The 19345-nt window shown below is 42.5% G+C and overlaps 1 long non-coding RNA gene across 1 annotated transcript; it reads left to right on the top strand.

Annotated features, from left to right (window-relative positions):
- The first annotated feature begins 950 nt into the window (after nt 1-950).
- On the top strand, nt 951-2481 carry LOC310648341. The gene is made up of 3 exons (XR_014494073.1): nt 951-1242; nt 2047-2138; nt 2233-2481. It is a non-coding gene; the product is annotated as an uncharacterized lncRNA (long non-coding RNA).
- The last annotated feature ends 16864 nt before the right edge of the window (nt 2482-19345 follow it).

The raw sequence follows: 19345 nt of genomic DNA, 5'->3' as shown, positions 1-19345 counted from the left end.
CCAGAATTCCTGAGCCAGCATGGCTCAGCTTGGAAACCTCTCCCTTTCCCCTTAGCATAGCTGACTCAGGAATTCTGGGAGTTGACGTCCATGAGTCATAAAAGAGCCAAGGTTGCCTACCCCTGGTCTAGTGGTTAAGGCACCAGATTAGAAACAAGGAGACCGTGAGTTCAATCCCAACCAATTTAGGCATGAAAGCCAACTGGGAGATTTGGGGCCACTGACACTCCGCCCAATCCACCTCACATGGTTGTTGTGGAGAAAACAAGAGGAGCAAAGAGTGTTAGGTGTGTTCACTATCTTGAGTTATTTATAAAAAGGAAGGAAGGAGAGAAAGAAAGAAAAAGATAGGTAGGCAGACAGATCGTTCTAGGTTAAATACGGAATCTTGGAAACCCTTTGAGGAATCCCTCAGTTATAGTGAATTAATTAAGACAGAGTCTCTGAATATTTTGAGTTGCTGCCTTTTCCCCGATTTCTCTCTAACTGGGCTGAATTATTTCTAAGATAACAACTGACTCACTCCTCTGTTCCTTTCACACAGATACCCCACAATCATTCCCATCTGCTTCATTTGTATCTGGATTCAGGGAAAATATTCTAACAAGCCCATCTGCATTGATGTATTCCAATCCCTTGTCTCAAATGATAACTCTGCCACCATATTTGGAAGTCCACTCAGCAGTCTTACTCTTTGTTTTACCAAATTCCAAGGTGGAGCTACTGCTGAAACTCTAGGCTTGCCTTCATCACCCTGATATTGTCCAGATGTCTTGGCCTTACAATTTCTCAAATTCCTCTGTTGCCTGAGAAATCTGCTCTTCTTTTTTGTTCTAAATTGAAACATTCTTCACAGTGTTTTTCAGCTTCAGCAATTTGAAGATGTGTGGACTTCAACTCCCAGAATTCCACACCCAGCATGGGTCATGAAATCATGGTTGGCTAGGGAATTCTGGGAGTTGTAGTCTACACATCTTAAATCTCATAATTGAGGATTTAATTGTGACAAAGATGCCCACTTCATCCTCCTGTAACACTTTCTTTTTCTGTAGCTATCCCTTCTCCTTGCAGGAATGAAGGTGTGTGTTTTCTCCTCCACCACCCGTGTGAATATCTTCTTCGCAGATGTGATATTTTCAGAACTGACTTTATAGGTTGCTGCCAAAATACTTCGCCACATTCATGGGTGCAATAATTTCTGAGCCAGTTGTGAAATCTGCATGATTGAAGCCCTTATGCAAGGTAACACTTTTCTGGCAAATTGACCAAAAGAAGAAGAAAGATTGTAGTCCTGGTTTTCAATAAAACCTGAAAGTTGATAGAGCTGTAGTGTGCTAAAGGGAGCTTTTAACAATAGGAAACTTCGATTTTTAAAAAAAATGTATACAGTAATAGCCATGAACTATATATATAGGCCTTGACCTAGTATTTGAAATCTTGTTTTCAAAAATTCTTCCCCTAATTAAAGGCAGGATAAAAATAAGTAAATAACTAAATAAATTGCAGGTTCCAAAGCAACCGTCTTAGAGGCAATGCATAGGGACCCTGTGGGCGGGGCCAAAAAGGTCAAGATGACAGGAATTTGTCTATCATAGGTGCCCTTGACTTTTATGACTCCTCACACTGATGCTTCATGCAGATTTTTGTGAGTGATTTCTGCACTGCACTCTTCTGGCTTTGGGGGAAGGAGGAGGAAGAAAAAAAAATGATTTCCCATCCTGCTGAGAATTATGGCATCTTTGTTACCTGTTTTTGAAACATTGGAGGCTCCCACGCTATGAAAGCTTGTCTTAAAGAGTAAACTGGTATGTCTAGAACAGGGATCTCAAACTGCCAGCGTGCAGGCCACCCCTGCTCCGGCAATAAAAAGTCACAACATGTCACGTGATGCAGCGAGTTTGACACCTGTGGTCTAGAGGGCTGAGCTACATTAGAATCTATATGCTAATAAACGTCATCATGACCTTTAACTGTGTGAAATGATGCATTGCAGGGCAATTATTTTTGAACCAATATGGACTAACTTTCATATGGACTAACTTTCAGAATACATCCAAAATATGGGACCCATGACTTTCAAGAGAATGAAATTTGGGAAAGTCATGGCTGCTTCAGTGCTACTGGCTGATGCTGCACTGGTGAGTTTCTGCTATGGTCATGTGATCTTCATTTTCAACACTGACAGTTTCCCAGCCAGTCTTGCAATCCCTTTCTCCCTCCTGCATCCAGCAGCAGCCAGAAGGAAGGAAGGAAGGAAGGAAGGAAGGAAGGAAGGAAGGAAGGAAGGAAGATTTCCAATGTTCCCAGCCAAATTTCCATAAGAAAACTCAATGGGGAAGCTGGCAGAAAATCAGAAGTCTCATATGCTACCACTGCAGTTGCTTTTTTGCCTGCCCTTGTTCCTTCTGTTTAGGTGAGGAAATACCTCTAAAATGATGACCTAACATTTTATTCATCTATGCTGCTTGTTGCATGCATCTTTTTAACTGGATGTGCTGGGACCTGAATCCTTAGCGTTTGATATGTAATTTTTGCATATTGTTAGAGAACAAGAGTTTCTATCTAACTTTCTCTTCATTTACAACTACTATCTCTTCTTTCCAACTTAGAGACATACAAATACAAATCTCCTCCTGTTCTCATCTTTATCCATGCTCTTCCCCACTTTCCGTACAGCTTGTTCCATCAGCACCTGTCCATCACCACCACCCCCGACTGCTCCCCTTCACACCGTCTGTCTCTCATTTTCCTTAAAACAACCTGTTTTCCATCCCTGTTGCTCATGGGAACTGGAGGGAGACGGGACGGATTTAAATTTTACTACAGGTTGCTTTTCCTCTCAATGGTTTTGGCTGGAAGTCAAATGGGGACCTTAGCCATTTTTTTTACTAGCAAGAAGAGCAAGCCCAACTAATTTAACTCTGTAGAGGGTTTTTTCCGTTGCAATGGCTCTCTCTTTTATTAATTGGATTTAGAGACTGCCCATCTGGTGGTAGAATGCAGTATTGCAGGTTAACTCTGCCCACAGCCTCGGGTTCGATCCTGTTGGGGCTCGAGGTTGACTCAGCCTTCCATCCTTCCAAGGTCAGTGAAATGAGGACCCAAATTGTTGGGGGCAATATGCTGACATTTGTAAACTGCTCAGAGAGTGCTGTAAAGAACTATGAAGCAGTATATAAGTCTAGGTGCTGCTGCTATCTCTCTTAGTTACTCTGGGCAGTGTACAATTAAAAACATAAAGCCATATAAAATATAAATTTCAATAAAAGAAGGTGGTAAAACAAGGATAGAATAATTAAAATTTAACAGCAAGGAGACAGCCTCCAAAGCACTAACCAACCTCAAGGCTGCTCCTCTGAACTCCCCCTGTGAGTTGGCAGAGCCAAGTTTGCATACTCTTCTGAAAAGCCTGCATCACCTTGGGGGGGGGACATTATATTTAAGTGTAAAAATTTCAATATGGAATCCCTGCATAGCAACATCGATGTGGAAAGCTTAGATTAGGGTCTTCATAACACAGTAATATATAGTTCAGGAGCATTTCAAGCAGATTTGACTCCAGCTGAATGGAGATAAAAGAGGTATTAGGAATGCAGAGGACTGGAGAATCAAGGCCAATCCTAATTTTTATTTGCAGAATGGGATAGAAAAGCAACCTGGCATTACCTTTCAGATGTTTTGAACAATATCTCCTACAAGCTGTTATTGGTAGAGCTGATGGAAGCTGAAGTCCAAAATATTCGGAATTTTCCCAACTGGGATAGGATCATAGGTACTCCTTTCCTCTAGCCTTCACAAGGAGTTCCAGGATATAAATGCTTCTGCATTTAGGCGGCGGACAATTCTTCCCCTGGATGATAATTTTGTCATTTCATGACTGAGAAACAGATGTGGCTGAGTCCCTGTAGTAAGACAACATCTATATTATCTCCCAACACCAGAGCAATAAATACAGTAGAATCAAGTGAATGTCCACCTACAAATTAGACCCAAGAGCATAGATGTCTTGTACAGCAGATCTAGGGGTAAAAGGTAAAGGTTCCCCCGCACATGCGTGCTAGTCGTTTCCAACTCTAGGGGCCGGTGCTCATCTCCGTTTCAAAGCTGAAGAGCCAGCGCTTGTCCGAGGATGTCTCCATGGTCATGTGGCCGGCATGACTAGACACCAAAGGCGCACGGAACGCTGTTATCTTCCCACCGTAGTGGTCCCTATTTTTCTACTTTGCATTTTTACATGCTTTCGAACTGCTAGGTTGGCAGAAGCTGGGACGAGTAACAGGCGCTCACTCTGTTACACGGCACTCGGGATTCAACCCGCCAAACTGCCGACCTTCTGATCAACAAGCTCAGCATCCTAACCCAATGTTTAATCATTGGCAGGGACAGATTGGGAAGAAGAGGTCAGAAAAGATTTCTCCTTGGAAAGCCTTTGCTAAAACTAGATTGGATGCACATCTGACCTTGTCAAAGCAATACTGGACCAAACTGATAAATAATTGGATCTAAGAGAAGAATCTTCTAAAATTCCAAGAAGGCTCAGCTCTGTTTAAGCATTGTTTAAGCTAGCATTTCTCAGCCTTGGCAAGATGTGGGACCTCAGTTCTCAGAATTCCCCAGCCAGCCATGTTGAAGGAGTTGAAAGTCCACACATCTTTGCCAAGATTGAGAAACACTGGTTTAAGCATCTAGTAGCGGTGGCTCTGGGTTAGGATGCTGAGCTTGTCGATCAGAAGGTTTGGCGGGTCAAATCCCGAGTGCCGCGTAACAGAGTGAGCGCCTGTTACTCGTCCCAGCTTCTGCCAACCTAGCAGTTCGAAAGCACGTAAAAATGCAAAGTAGAAAAATAGGGACCACTACGGTGGGAAGGTAACAGCGTTCCGTGTGCCTTTGGCGTCTAGTCATTCCGGCCACATGACCACGGAGACGTCCTCGGACAAGCGCTGGCTCTTCGGCTTTGAAACGGAGATGAGCACCAGCCCCTAGAGTTGGAAACGACTAGCATGCATGTGCGGGGGAACCTTTACCTTTAGCTAGCATTAACTAACCTTTGCAAAACCTCAGAAAATTGGATGAGTGTAACCCCTGTAGCTCGTAAATAATGATTTATAGTTTACTGCAGCTTTTCCCAGATAATTTTCCCGGATAATAAGAAGCCCAAGAATTCTGACTATTCCTAGTATTCTGGAAGACAAGTTGGAGAAGATTGATCCTGTTGAGTATACCTACCCAGTTGAACCAGTGGAGGGTCAGCGCTTTGCAGTGCTTTTTTTGTAAAAAAATAAATAAAAAAAATGGTGGAACTCACACACGTCATACAACCCGCCTTACCTACCTACCCTACAAGTTTCCATCCAAAAAAAGGTGCCGGAACTCCGTTCTGGGCATTCTATGACAAAAAAAAAAAGCCCTGGCGCTTTGTATGAATGTATCCTAACATGAACCTGGCAAGCTACGAACATGGATAGATGCCTCATAGCTTTGCTCTCCCCACCCTGATACTTTCATCGAAGCAAACAGGATGGGAGTGGAAGAGTGACGTTGATCTAGCACTGCAGAAATGTCAAGGGATCTGCCTTCTCCCCTATGCTATCCTCTTCCAACACTACTTTCACTATGAATACATTTACATCTTATTAATGCATGTGCTGCATCTCACGTTGTGGGGCATTTCATTTACCCTGCTGAGTTACTTGCTAATTACTTGGAGAGGTGTCTGGGATCTTGAGAAGGAGCGAATAGCTGCCATGGGAGGTTCTCTGGTTCAGGAAATGGGGTTGGTTGGTTCAGATCCATTTTTTTTTCTCTCTCCCTAAGAAACAAAAAAGCATCTGTTCCTTGACTCCTGCGCACTGCATTTCCCAACTTGGGCCTCCAGATTTGAGCCGAACTTCCACTACTACAGTTCCCACACAGGCTCGTTTTCTTTTGGCTCTGATGTTCTTTCCCGCATGCTGGCTCACAATACCAAATACCAGGTCGGAAAGGCCGTCTAAGTGTAATAGTGAAAAAGGAGAATTGTCAGACGTGAAAGACCAAGGCCATGGGTTAAGTTCCAATTACTGTGTTTCCCTGAAAATAAGACCTTTTTGGGGTTTTTTGCCTCCAAAAGGCATTAGGTCTTATTTTCGGGGGAATGTCTTTTTTTTTTTACCCTGTCTCGCCTCGGGGTGGCGGCACTGACAGCCCCGTCCAGCAGGAGGCCATGTGGCCGCTGCTGGCCCACTTCTTCAGGAAAGTCCTCTGCCAGCGAAACGGAGGCCAGGAAGCAACACGTCCTGAGGTAAGTGGGTGCGGGGGGTGTGGGACAGCTCCCCCACCCCACTCCACCCCTGCCCTAGCTTGATTTTTACGCATACGCCTCTCCCCATCTCGTGCAACCAGATGGTGGGATGGAATGGGTGGGGTCTTAACTAGGGCTTATTTTGGGAATAGGGCTTAGGCGCACACATAAAACTCAAGCCTGAGCGGGACTTCCGGTGGCTCCGCGGCGACGGAGGGAGCCTTCCCGGGCTGCCCGCGGCTCAGCTGGTGTTTTTCGCCCGAAACAGCGCCGATCAGCTGTTCGGGCGAATCTGAAGCCCCCTCCTCGGGAGAAGAGGAGGGGGTGAGCCCCCAGGTGGGGGTTGAGTTCTCCGGGGCCGCCTGAGCTTGGAGCTTGGGCGGCTGAAGGATTGAACTCCCCCGTAGCCTGGGCTGCTCCCAGCTGACCAGCGTCTCTGCTCCGGATTTTATGGAGCAGAGCCAGGCGTCTGCGACGATCCCTGCTTGAAGGAGAGACTATGAAAGGGAAAGAGCAGGCAGAGCAGTACAAGAGGGAAAGATGAAGAGATGAAGAAGATTTTATTTTACTCTCAAGCTTGATGGACTTTGCTTAAAACTTAAAGTGAAAGTGCGTCACAATTGTAAGTAAAAGATGGCGGCTAAACCTCCTCCTAGAACTTTTCGGAGTGCTGGAAATTCTCCGGTGCAACAACAATCATTGCTGCAGGCGTTGCATTCTCCTGATGTATTGACATCGAAGGATCTTGAAAAACATACCCAGTTAATTTTGGAGTCAATGGGTGTTAAATTTCTACAGATGGAGGAGAAATTGGAGAAATTGGAGCAGAGAATGGAAGAAAGGATGGAACAGAAACTTAGAGAAATGAAGGTAGACATTTTGTCCTCAGTGCAAAAAGTTGCTAAATGTGTGGAGGTGCTGGATGATCAAGTGCAAGACTTGATTCAAAAGAATGCTTTATTAGAAGCAAAAGTATTGGAAATTGAAGATTTAAAAGACAAAATCGACAGTGAACAGAGCTTGGCCCAATTTTACCAGATGCAGTTTGCTGTGAGAATTAGAGGCCTAAAAGAGAATATTAAGGAAGATTTAAAGCAGCTGGTTTCTGAGGCTTTTGAGGGAGTATTGAACCATCCAGCATCTGAATTAAAACAAGGTATGGACAAAGTGTTTCGTGTGAATTCGTGGATTGCTAAACAGAGAAAGTTGCCTAGAGATGTGGTGGTTTATTTTGTAAAAAGGGAAATTAGAGATGAAGTTATACAAGCTGCCTACGATACCAAAGTTGTGATTGCTGGTCAACAAGTTTTGGTTCTAAAAGAAATTCCTCCAAAGATTTTAAAGAGAAGGAAGGATTTTATATTTCTTGTGCAAGAGCTCAAGCAAAGAGGTATAAGGTTCAGATGGGAGATCCCAGCTGGGTTGAGCTTCATGTATGATGGCAAAAGGTACTGTTTGAGTAATGTGAAGCAAGCGCATGAATTTTATAATAATGTTTTGAAAGTAACCCCATCAACACTTCTGGAAGCTGCAGAGGGATCTGGAGAAGGAGAACATCAAGAGGATGAAGATGCACAGATAGACGAGAAGGGTACAGGAGGAGTTCAAGCTGCAACTCTTTTGGATGATCTTAGAGAACAGAGGGTGACGCCTGCTGCCTTAAAACGTTCAAAAAAGAAAAAAAAATAAGACCAGTAGAAATCTATGGAACTTCCACAAAATATTTATAGTTAAGTGGTAGTTGTGTTTTTAAAAAGGAAAAAAAAGAAAAAAAAGAAGAAAAAAAAAAGTTTTGGGATGCTATGTATGGTAATAGATTTTTTTTTTTTTAATTTGGAATTAATGGACAACTTACTACAGAGGAAGAGGAAGAAAGTTTTGTGGGTTAATGTGGGTTAATTTGTGTAAGAACTATTTATTAATGTGCAAATGGAATATGTTAAGGTAATAGTGAATTGTGGAAGAACATAGATGGGAATGATGCTAGTTTTCTTTTATTTTAGTTTTTTATAAATATTTAGTATTATTAAGGATTGGTTTACTATATACAAGCTAGAGAGTGATGGATTTTAGAGTTTATAATTGTTAGTATATGATTGTTTATGATTGCCTTTTAGATATATACCTTGTATTTTGCTCTGGGAAGTCGGGGGGGGGAGGGGGGAGGAGGGGAAGTGGAGGGGGGGAGGTAGGGGAGGGAGGAGGGGGAGGGGGAGGGGGAGGGGGGGAGATAGGGGGGAGGTAGGGAGGGGAGGAGGGAGGGGGAAGGGGGGTTTTTTTTAAAGGAAAATTGTATTTTATAAAACTTTTCAATAAAAAAAAACAAAAAACTCAAGCCTGAGCTTATTTTGGGGATACGTCTTATTTTCAGGGAAACATGGTAGCATTGATGATGTTACCTAGTTTGGGTAATAAGACATTTGCAAGAAAACAACCAAACTCAGAGAGTACCAAGGACCCGTCATGCCCCAATTAAATTGATCTATTGCTCATGCCTATGCACAAAAAGCTAGTCAACTAACAGTTACCTATCTGATTAGTGCTATGTTAGCATTAGATTAGGGTTAATTGAATGCTGATTCCTCTTTTGACTCCACCCCCAGGCTCTGACATTATACAAAAATACAGCTGTTGATGCTCTGGTCATTACCATTGTGGGCATTAATGGAGAGAGGAGCCAATGCCAATCTTAATTCTGTCAATTTCTAATAATTTCAGTTCTCTATTGGAAGTTCTTGCTTAACGACTGGTCTCTTTAGCAACTTAAATGATGTACTTATGACCCAATTTTGAAGTTCTGAAGGCCCTATAACTCCTACCTCATCCCCACCCCTGTGGTCAAGAGATTGCATTTTGGATGCTTGACAACTAGCTTGTGTTTATAGCCATTTGCCGCATGCCAGGGTGAGGAGACCACAATTTCCACTGGTTTTTTTGCTGGTTTTCTGTGTTTACTTCTGGTTTCCATCAAAAAATGCCTATGGGGGTATAATGGATTCATTTAACAATTGCAGTGCTTGCTTAATGATCATGGTGTTCACTTAATGACAGCCACAAAGGACCTAAAATGGATGGCGTCACATGGTAACCCTCTGGACAACTACCACGTTATGACCTTAATTCCGAGTCAGTTAAGGTCACATGTCAAGGACTGCCTGTTTTATTGTCTGTTCTACTTATTGCTATTATATTTTGCCCTAAAAAGTGGGCAGAATCTCCAAACAAAATATACTTCAATATTTAAATATACAGAGAAACACCCATGCACAGGTGTGCACTTTTGAAACATGAAGTGTAGCAAGTCCCAAAGGTGCAAGAAAAGCAAAGTCCAGCTGCCTTTTGAAGAAGCATTTTTGGGACAACCATGACCTGGATGACTGAGAATCTCCGTAGAAGTGTAGCAAGTCTCATAGGGCAGGGCTTTTCGACCAGTGGCACGGGTACCACCTCTGGTACATTGGCACCTGGCAGGTGGTATGCAACCATCCTAGAAAAGTAGTGGGGGAGGGGAATGAGCTGAACCGATGGCAGCACCGCACAAGCCTGAGCGAGAGATGGCTGGAGCTGCAGGGCTGTCAGGGCTCAGCGGAAGCGCCAGGATCAGCACCGGGCTGCAGCTGGAGCCCAGCACTGATCCCGGCGCTTCTGCTGAGCCCAGAAGAAGTGCCGATCAGCTGGAATGTTGCAGCATCTCCAGGGTCTTGTGATTTACATTCAAATGCTTGGCAACTGATTCATATTTATGACGGTCAGTGTCGCAGGGTCATGTGAAGTGACCAAAACCTGCTGCAACCACCCAGCAGATGGGGGGAATAAAAACCAAACACCCCCCCCCCACCCCACCCCCACTGCTCACAACAACGAAAACCTCGGACAGGAGGAGGAACGCCACTGGGCAGGCAGACAGGAGTCTTGCTCAGCTGTGGCTTGGGGGGCACTTTTTTCAGTGTCATTGTAACTTTGAACAGTCACTAAGCAAACTTGTAAGTTGAGGACTACCTGTATTTCACTTTTTTCCTTTTTTTGGGTCGTCAAGTTTTTGACACCTTGCTAGGCGACTGGTGGTACTTGGATGTTGCCATATCCTAAAAGTGGCACAATGGGTGAAAAGGTGGAAAAACCCTGTCACATCTGGGAAGATGATTTGTGTTTGCAGCAATTCTATTGAGGTGCAGGTAAGAGAGTCTCTATTCTCAACTCACAGACATCTCTGCATCACCAAAAGTGCAGGGTGTTGTCGATTGGTTCAAGTACATTGTTACCTGTGCTTTGTCCAGCCAGTGGCATTTCCTCTCTCAGGAACTGCTCATTTGCACCACTTCCACACTCATTCTATCCTTCCTGCTGATTTCTGAAGCAGGAGGGAGGGTGCAATGAGGATGATGCTGGCTGTGGGACTCTGATGCCCCTTTAAACATGTAAAGGTTCCCCCGCACATGCATGCTAGTCGTTTTCAACTCTAGGGGCCGGTGCTCATCTCCGTTTCAAAGCCGAAGAGCCAGCGCTTGTCCGAGGACGTCTCCGTGGTCATGTGGCCGGCATGACTAGACGCCAAAGGCGCACGGAACGCTGTTACCTTCCCACAGGAGTGGTCCCTATTTTTCTACTTGCATTTTTACATGCTTTCAAACTGCTAGGTTGGCAGAACATGTATGGCCCCACAAAGCTACTCAATACTGTTAGATGCTTAAGCACAGGAAACTAATCAACCTGGAGAAGCAAACTGGAATTAAGGAGAAACTTCCTAACAGTGAGAGCAATTAACCATAGAAACGACTTGGGTCAGAATATATGGGTGCTTCATCGCTGGAGGTTTTGAAGAGACTGGACAGCCACTTGTCTGAAATGGTATCGGGTCTCCTGCTTGAGCAGGGAGTTGGACTAGAAGACCTCCAAGGTCCCTTCCAGCTCTATTCTGATTGATTGATAGGATTCTTAGCTGATTCAAGGAGAATAAGATAAGCTATACAGGCAATCCTCGATTTATGTTCACAATTCAAATTTCTGTTGCTAAGTCTTGCCCCATTTTATGACCTTTTTTGTCACAGAGGCTAAGTGAATTCCTGAAGTGGTTAAATCAGTAACATGATTGTTAAGTGAATCTGGCTTCCCCATTGACTTTGCTTGTCAAAAAGTTGCAAAAGGGACTTCCGGTTTGCTGTTGTGGTGTAATGGGCGCAGGAAGACGGGGCTCCGTCTTCCATGTTTCATTTTGCCCCGCTGGGACCCTAAAAAGGGTTGAAAGTCGCCACGGAGAAGGAGGGGACCCTTGTTGATCGCGGGAGGGTGGCAGTCCTTCCATTTGATCTGAGGAAGCCCTCTAAACCAGCGGGGGAAAGACTGGCTACATTCGTGTGGCCAGTCAGAAGCTGCTGACAACCAAAGAAAATAAGCATTAACCAGCAATATTCGAGCATGTGGGTAGAACTGGGTGAGACCCTATCCTCTCTTTATGACAGACTTTTTCCTGGGGAAAAACTGCCCAAAGCAAAGAATCCTTCCTGATAAGAGAGGGAAGGGGAATTTACACTCCGTTCCCTCAGGAAAAGAAAAGTGGTGAATTAACTGCTTGGGGGAAAATAGAGAAAATTACAAGATTAATTTGAAGCAATACACATATTTGGAGGCTAGATACACTTTTGAGATTTCTTTTTTTTTAAGAAGAGACTTAAAAAGCTTGTAATATAAGTTTGGATGTAAAAATCTGGAAGACCATGTCAACGACATTTAGTGGTGAACTACAACACTACAATTTATTATGCCTAAAGGAAACTTGGCTGGAAGCCCAGACTCAGATAAGACTCTTGTTGTTTTCAGAAACTTTCACTTTTGAAGACTGCAGCTGGGAAAAGTGGGGGGTGGGACAAACCTTGTCTGCTTATCTGTGTGGCAGAGACAATAAACTATTTTGAAACTGGCCTGCCTGGACTATGAATATAAATACTAACTGACTTTTAGAGCTGTGTCATGGAGCTATTTCCCTATAGAAGAAACATGCATTATTGATTGAGATGATGGAATACTTTGGACTGTAAACTTTTGATTGATGAACAATTTTAAATTGCTCTTCTGTCTCTGAACAGAAAAGATGTGTTTTTCATTGGACAAAAAAGTTGAAAAAATCAAACTTTACTTATATTTGCTGAGGGGAGACTTAAGGACACACTGATAGACCAGCTGGATAATTAGGAGTTCAAATGACAATTTATTGAAACTTTTTAAATGCCTAAATAGATTGGACTATAAAGACTACATACAAAAACAAAATGGATGTTCCATACTTAGCTTCATATGGTAAAAAACCATCCATAACACCTATCCCCAATGTCCCCAGCTTGACATACCAACAAGAAAATGTTGATGAATTTTAGAAAGAAATTCTATGTTAAAATCAATACAAGAGACAATTGCCTTAACTCATGATGAGACTAAAAATAATACAAAGGAGATAAAAGAACAATTCTTTAATCTAAACCTACAAACTCAGAAAATGACTACAAAGAAGGAACTAGCAACCCAGAAAATGGAAGGAAAATCAGAGGAAGCAGATCCAAAGATGGAGGGTCTAAAGAAAGGAACCAACAGACAGATTCAGACAAATGAAGAATTAGAAGACGTAGCGATAATATCAGAAATGGAAAACATACCTTATCTGTCAAGATCTTAGAACACACTTGAGGACAGAAGAGAAGCTCATTGAATGGAAGATAAAGCTGTGGGAAATTGGAGAAGGAGGGAAGCTGTTTAATGAATATCAATGGGTTGAATGTCCTTCTAAAAATACTTTAATCAGATTTGTCTTTCTTATTCCAAACAATATACACAAAAATAGAGGAAGAATTACTTGATGATTCAAATGCATTGACTTGGAAAGTTAGTTGGCAAAGGAAGAAAGCTAGAGTAAAAGTGAAGAAAATAGAGGTTTTGACCCATTCGATGGGATATTATACTATTAATCAGATGTTTGAATGTGAATGAGAATAGATAATTGTTAGAAATAGAAGTATTATTATAACTAGAAAGACAGAATATTATATTTTGGTGTGAGAAGGGAAATAAGAAAATGCTAAGAGGATTTGAATAAGGGAAGCTTTTGGTTACCCAAATATAACTTATGAGAAATTATAAGCGATAGAGACATTTTGAACACTGATGGGAAATTATTTTTTTTAAAAGCGGGAAAAACAGGATATTAATTGAACAAACAGATATTAAGTGCAAATGCGATTGAGATATATTTTGATTAGAAAAGATATTTTAAACCAACATTATTGATATTATTAGGAAAATGTAACAAGGATGTTGATATTCAATTGTATATGTGTTAACAACAATAAGAATTGTATTTGCCTAATGTGAGAAAATGTGTACTACTGGAAGAAGAGAGGAGGCATTGGATGGTGTAATATTGGGCCTAGATTGAAGATGTTAATATGTACCATTGAATTACTAATGGACATAGGACAACATGTTGTTTATTAAGTATTTATGATTGTAAAACTAGAAAAATAATAAAATATTTTTTTAAAAGTCGCAAAAGGTGATCACGTGACCCCAGGACATTGTGACCATTATAAATACAAGCCAGTTGCCAAGTGTCCACATTTTTATCATGTGACATGATCATGTGATCATTTTTCAATGCTAATGTGAAAAAACTGTCATAAGTGACTTTTTTTTCAGTGCTATTGTAACTTCAAATGGTCACTAAACAAATGATTGTAAGTAATTCTTTTCTAGGATACAGGTAATCCTTTACTTACAACCATTTGTTTAGCAACAGTTCAAATTACAAGACATTTGTAATTTGAACAGTCTTGCTGTTATGACAGTTGCAGCATCCCAGGTTCACGTGACTGCCATTTGTAACCTTCCCAGCTGACTTCCAACAAGCAAAGTCAATGGGGAGGCAAATTCACTTAATGGTTGTGTGTTCATTTAACAACTGCAATGATTCACTCAACAATCTTGGCCAAAAAAGGCAATAAAATCAAACGCAACTTCCTTAATAACTCTTCCTTAGCAATGGTCCCAAATGTGGCTATAAGTCAAGACTACCTGTAGTGTTTCTCAACTTCAGCAACTTTAAGATGTGTGGACTTCAACTCCCAGAATTCCTCAGCCAGGCATGTTGGCTGAGGAATTCTGGGAGTTGAAGGCCATATGTCTTAGAGCAGGGGTAGGCAACCTTGGCTTTTTTATGACTCGTGGACTTCAACTCCCAGAATTCCTGAGCCAGCATGGCTCAGCATGGAAACCTCTCCCTTCCCCTCAGCATGGTTGGCTCAGGAATTCTGGGAGTTGAAGTCCACGAGTCATAAAAGAGCCAAGGTTGCCTACCGTTGACTTAGAGTTACTGAAGCTGCAAAAGCAGCGATCTAGGATACAAGATAGCAGTAGGAGTCCATTCAAACACCATTGCTTTTTGGAGAAGCCAAAGACTCCGGCTCCTACTAAGGGGTCAAAATATGGTATAATGGTGGAACGGAAGCTCTGCATGTCACCGGTCACTGGGATGGTCACTGAAAAGGCTCAAGTAGTAGCCAATGGGCAACATATTTGGGTGACGAGCTGTTGCTAGACAGAGCCACTTATGCAGAGCTTGAGGAATAAATACGCTGGGGATTTGGCATCTCTTCAGATTCACATTTGACAGTTTCCCAGGGTTTGTTCACATTCCACAGTTCATTCACATTTCATGTTGGCTGATTGCCTGTGTGCTCTCTATGATTCAGTGCAAGGGTTCTCAAATGTTGGGTTATCATGACACCTTGTCATTAAAAATGAATTCGTGCAAATGTTGCCTCCAACCGGGTAAAGTCAATCTTTTCTTTTGAGGTTCAGGCAAACAATAAATATCCCCTTTACTTTTAATAAATAAATTATAATCTATCCAGGTAGTCCTGGATAGGTAGTCCTATCCAGGTAGCCCTTATGACCACAATTCAGCCTAAAATTCCTGAGGCTAAACAAGACATTTGTTAGGTGAATTTTGCCCCATTTTACGACCCCTCTTGCCACGGTGGTTAAGTGAATCACTGCAATTGTTGCTTTAGTAATAGAGTTGTTAAGGGAATCTGACTCTCCCGTTGGCTTTGCTTGTCAGAAGGCCACAAAAGGTGATCACGTGACCCTGGGACATGGTATCTGTCATAAATATAAGTCGGTTTTAAATTTTGATCATGTGACTGTGGGGATGCGGCAATGGTTGTATGAAAAATGGCCACAAGTCCCTTTTTTCAGTGCCGTTGTAACTTTGAATGGTCACCAAGTGAACTGTTGTAAGCCGAGGACTACCTTATAGCACAAACAATCACACATTGTGATACCAAAGGGCAAGTTTTACACAGGCCCCCACAAGGAGCAAAGGCTATAATGTTAATTCTTTCTTTTCTTTCTTGTACCCAGCACAAAATAACCAATTGGGGTTTAAAAAAAGAAATAGACCATGATCGGAGAATCACCCCTCTGGGGATAACAGAAAATGTAGTCTAACACAGGGCTTTTCAACCAGTGGTACGGGTACCACCTGTGGTACATTGGCACCTGGCAGGTGGTACGCGACCATCCAAGAAAAGTAGCGGGGGAGGGGAATGAGCTGAACTGGGGGCAGCACCGCACAAGCCTGAGCCAGAGATGGCTGGAGCTGCAGGGCTGTCATGGCTCAGCAGAAGCGCCAGGATCAGTGCCGCTTTCCAGCTGATCAGCGCTTCTTCGGGACTGTCAGCTGGAGCTTGGTGCTGATCCTGGCACTTCTGCTGAGCCCTGAAGAAGCGCCAATCAGCTGGAATGTTGCAGCATCTCTTGGGTCTTGTGATTTACATTCAGATGTTTGGCAACTGACTCATATTTATGATGGTCACAGTGTCCCACGGTTATGTGAAGTGACCAAAACGTGATGCAACCACCCAGCAGACCGGAGGGGGGGAATAAAAACCACCCCATCCCCGCTGCCAATCCTCAACAGAAATGCTCACAACAATGAAAACCTCGGACAGGAGGAAGTGCGCCGCTGGGTGGGCAGGCAGGTGTCTTGCTCGGCTGTGGCTTGGGGGGCACTTTTTTCAGTGACATTGTAACTTCGAACAGTCCTTTTTTTTGTCATCAAGTTTTTGACACCTTGCTAGGTGACTGGGGGTACTCGGATGTTGTCATATCCTAAAAGTGGTACAATGGGTGAAAAGGTTGAAAAGCCCTGGTCTAACACAACTAGTTTTGTCCAAAATGAAGGGAATCTTCTCTGAATAATAGAATAAACAGAATCAGTCTCACCTAGGCTGAAGCGTTTTTTTTTTCCTCTTCACTTGTTCCCAAAACTGCTTTGTCCCCTCGGCCTTTGCTTTGCTCCCACCCAGCACCATCTGTGTCCTGTTGGGTTTCTCTTCCCTTCCAAAATCCCATTTCACCTTCACTGCTGCCAACTCCCTGACTGCTCGCGACTCAGCTGACAGCTGGTCTGTCCCCTGAGTCTGGAAAGAGGAAGAAATGAGCCAGCCTCGCACAAACCCGGACACCTTCCTGCCACCTCGGCCTGACTCTTTGCCTCATGTTTCACAGCTAAAACGAGGCTTTCGGCTCCGGTGCGTGGACCTGAATTATGCTTAGCGCTTTGTTTGAGTCTCAGGTTACAAGGGATCAGATTGCTAGCCTCAGAAGTGAAGCTATCGGCGGATTTTTAAAATAGTCTCTGGTATATGGGGATGTTTGCTGCATCGATTGGGTAAGTTTCTTAAAAAGGGATGGATGGATGGATGGATGGATGGATGGATGGATGGATGGATGGACATCTGCCACAGGAATGGCTATGGGGCAATTGATAAAAGCAGCATTGCACCAGTGCAATACAAGCTCCACCCATTTTGTACATGGATCATGACACTGCATACCTGTATGAAAGGGGAGGAGTTTTGAGGGCCTAGCCTAGAACAATGCTCCTCCTGATCTGGATCTACAAAATGGATGGAGCTTGTATTGCACTGGTATAATGCTGCTTTTATCGATTACTCCACGCCCATTTCTGTGGAAGATGTCCATCCATCCATCTTTCCATCCGTCCATCCATTTTGATTTCGGTGAAAGGACTGGATCCAACAGAGGCCAATAGATGATTGACTGATTGGTTGAAAACACACATATTTGCCACAGATTGCCCTTGTCAGGCTCCAAAAAGCAAGAAAGACACACTGAATTACTGCTAAGAAGTTTCCTTTATTGTTTTTCACCTATAGGACAAGAATCTTGCCAAAGTAGCACAAATTGCTTGCATCACCGAAGAAATACTCTTAAGAATTCCTAGCGAGCAGCTGTCTTGACCCTTTTTCTCCCAACAAATTATCTAAACATTGCTGTCTCTTGCTCCTCTGGAATATGGCCCCTCCCTCTTGGGAATCTGGACTACACCCCACCAATCCCTGAAGACACCTATTTTAGGCTTACAAATTCAGATTGCCAGTTAAGGCATTATCTATTTATTAGATTTGTTAAGGTCACTCAGCTCCAAAAAACCCCTTAATTTAACACTGATTTATTTAATAAATCACAATTTATTAAAGCTCTGGCTAAAAAAAATCCCACTGCCATAAACTACAATTTAAAACTAATATTTCTGAGTTTATTCCATATACCAAATCAAGCAAGCAAATAGTATTTTGACCTACTTGGGTGAGTCTATATGAAAAGATAAAGATAAGCTAAAGTTGAGTTCAACTTCTGATAACTTTTCCATATAATAGTGAAGTGGGTTGCTAATTTTGTTTCCACGATGTTTTTGTGACTTCCCTGTCTATTGCATCTCATTCCCCTACTGTGCTGATATCTATACAATCCAATTACCAACAAATAATGTGTGGTCTCCCCAGCATATTAGTTCTCTTCCGTCGGAGAAAAAAGCTAAAACTAAAACTCCTATAAGTATCTTATGAGTATCACTTGTTGGTTATATCTTATGGTTTATGATTTATCACTTTGTTGCTTGTATGTATACTGAGAGCTTATGCACCGAAGACAAATTCCTTATGTGTCCAATCACACTTGGCCAATCAAAAACATTCTATTCTACATTTACAATTTGGGATTTCTGGTTTAACCAAACCAAAAAATGAGGAAGGACATGATCAAAGTGTATAAAATCATGGAGAAGGTGGACAGAGAGAAGAGCTTGTCCATCCTTACTGTGTCTCAACCTTAGCAACATCAAGATGTGTGGGCCTCAACCACACTAGCTGCAGAATTCTGGAAGTTCAGGTCCACACATCTTAATATTGCTAAGGTTGATAAACACTGCTTTTAAAACATTGGTTACTTCAGTCAAGCTAATTGAAGTAACTAGCCTGTGGAATTCATCCCTTACTTGCCATAGTGATCTGTGCTGGTTTGGATGATTTTAAGGGGAATTGAATAACATTTTCAAAAAACAGATCTACTGTGTTTCCCTGAAAATAAGACCAGGTCTTATTTTTAAATTTTGCTCCGAAACACACATTATGGTTTATTTTCTGGTTAGAACTTATATTCGGGAAAATACTGTACTAAATGCGTCAGTCTGGCTGACAATCTTAACTGGGGCTTATTTTGGGGGTGGGGCTTATATTACGAGCATCCTGAAAAATCACACTTGGGTTTGTCTTCCGGTTGGGTCTTGTTTTCAGGGAAACACAGTATTCATTTTGAACATTTCCTGCCACTGTTGGAATGGAGTCAGTATCCCTTCCAGGATATGAGGAATGATTATGGGAGGTTGCTACTTCTCCACCTCCAGCTTGCAAGTACTTTGGAAGCATCTGGTTGGCCACTGTGAGAAAGAATAAAATGGCCTTGCCCTGATCCAGAAGAACTGTTGTCATGTTCACATATATTTAAAAAGAGATTGGCAATCTGTTTTTCAGAAACAGTGAGAGAACTTCAGCGGTGCAAGGAAACCCACATATGCCTCCTGTTTGCATTTCTAAATGTACAGATTCAAACTCCATCTGTAAATTCTCTACGTATGGCTGGAAAGGGCTGGATTGATTGATACTTCTTTCTTCAATACTAGAAAAAAAGTTAAGGAAAGTGGAAGTTCTGATT

Source organism: Vipera ursinii, assembly GCF_947247035.1.
Source record: "Vipera ursinii genome assembly, chromosome: Z".
Taxonomy (NCBI): Eukaryota; Metazoa; Chordata; class Lepidosauria; order Squamata; family Viperidae; genus Vipera; species Vipera ursinii.
This window is presented reverse-complemented; position numbering and strand designations above follow the sequence as displayed.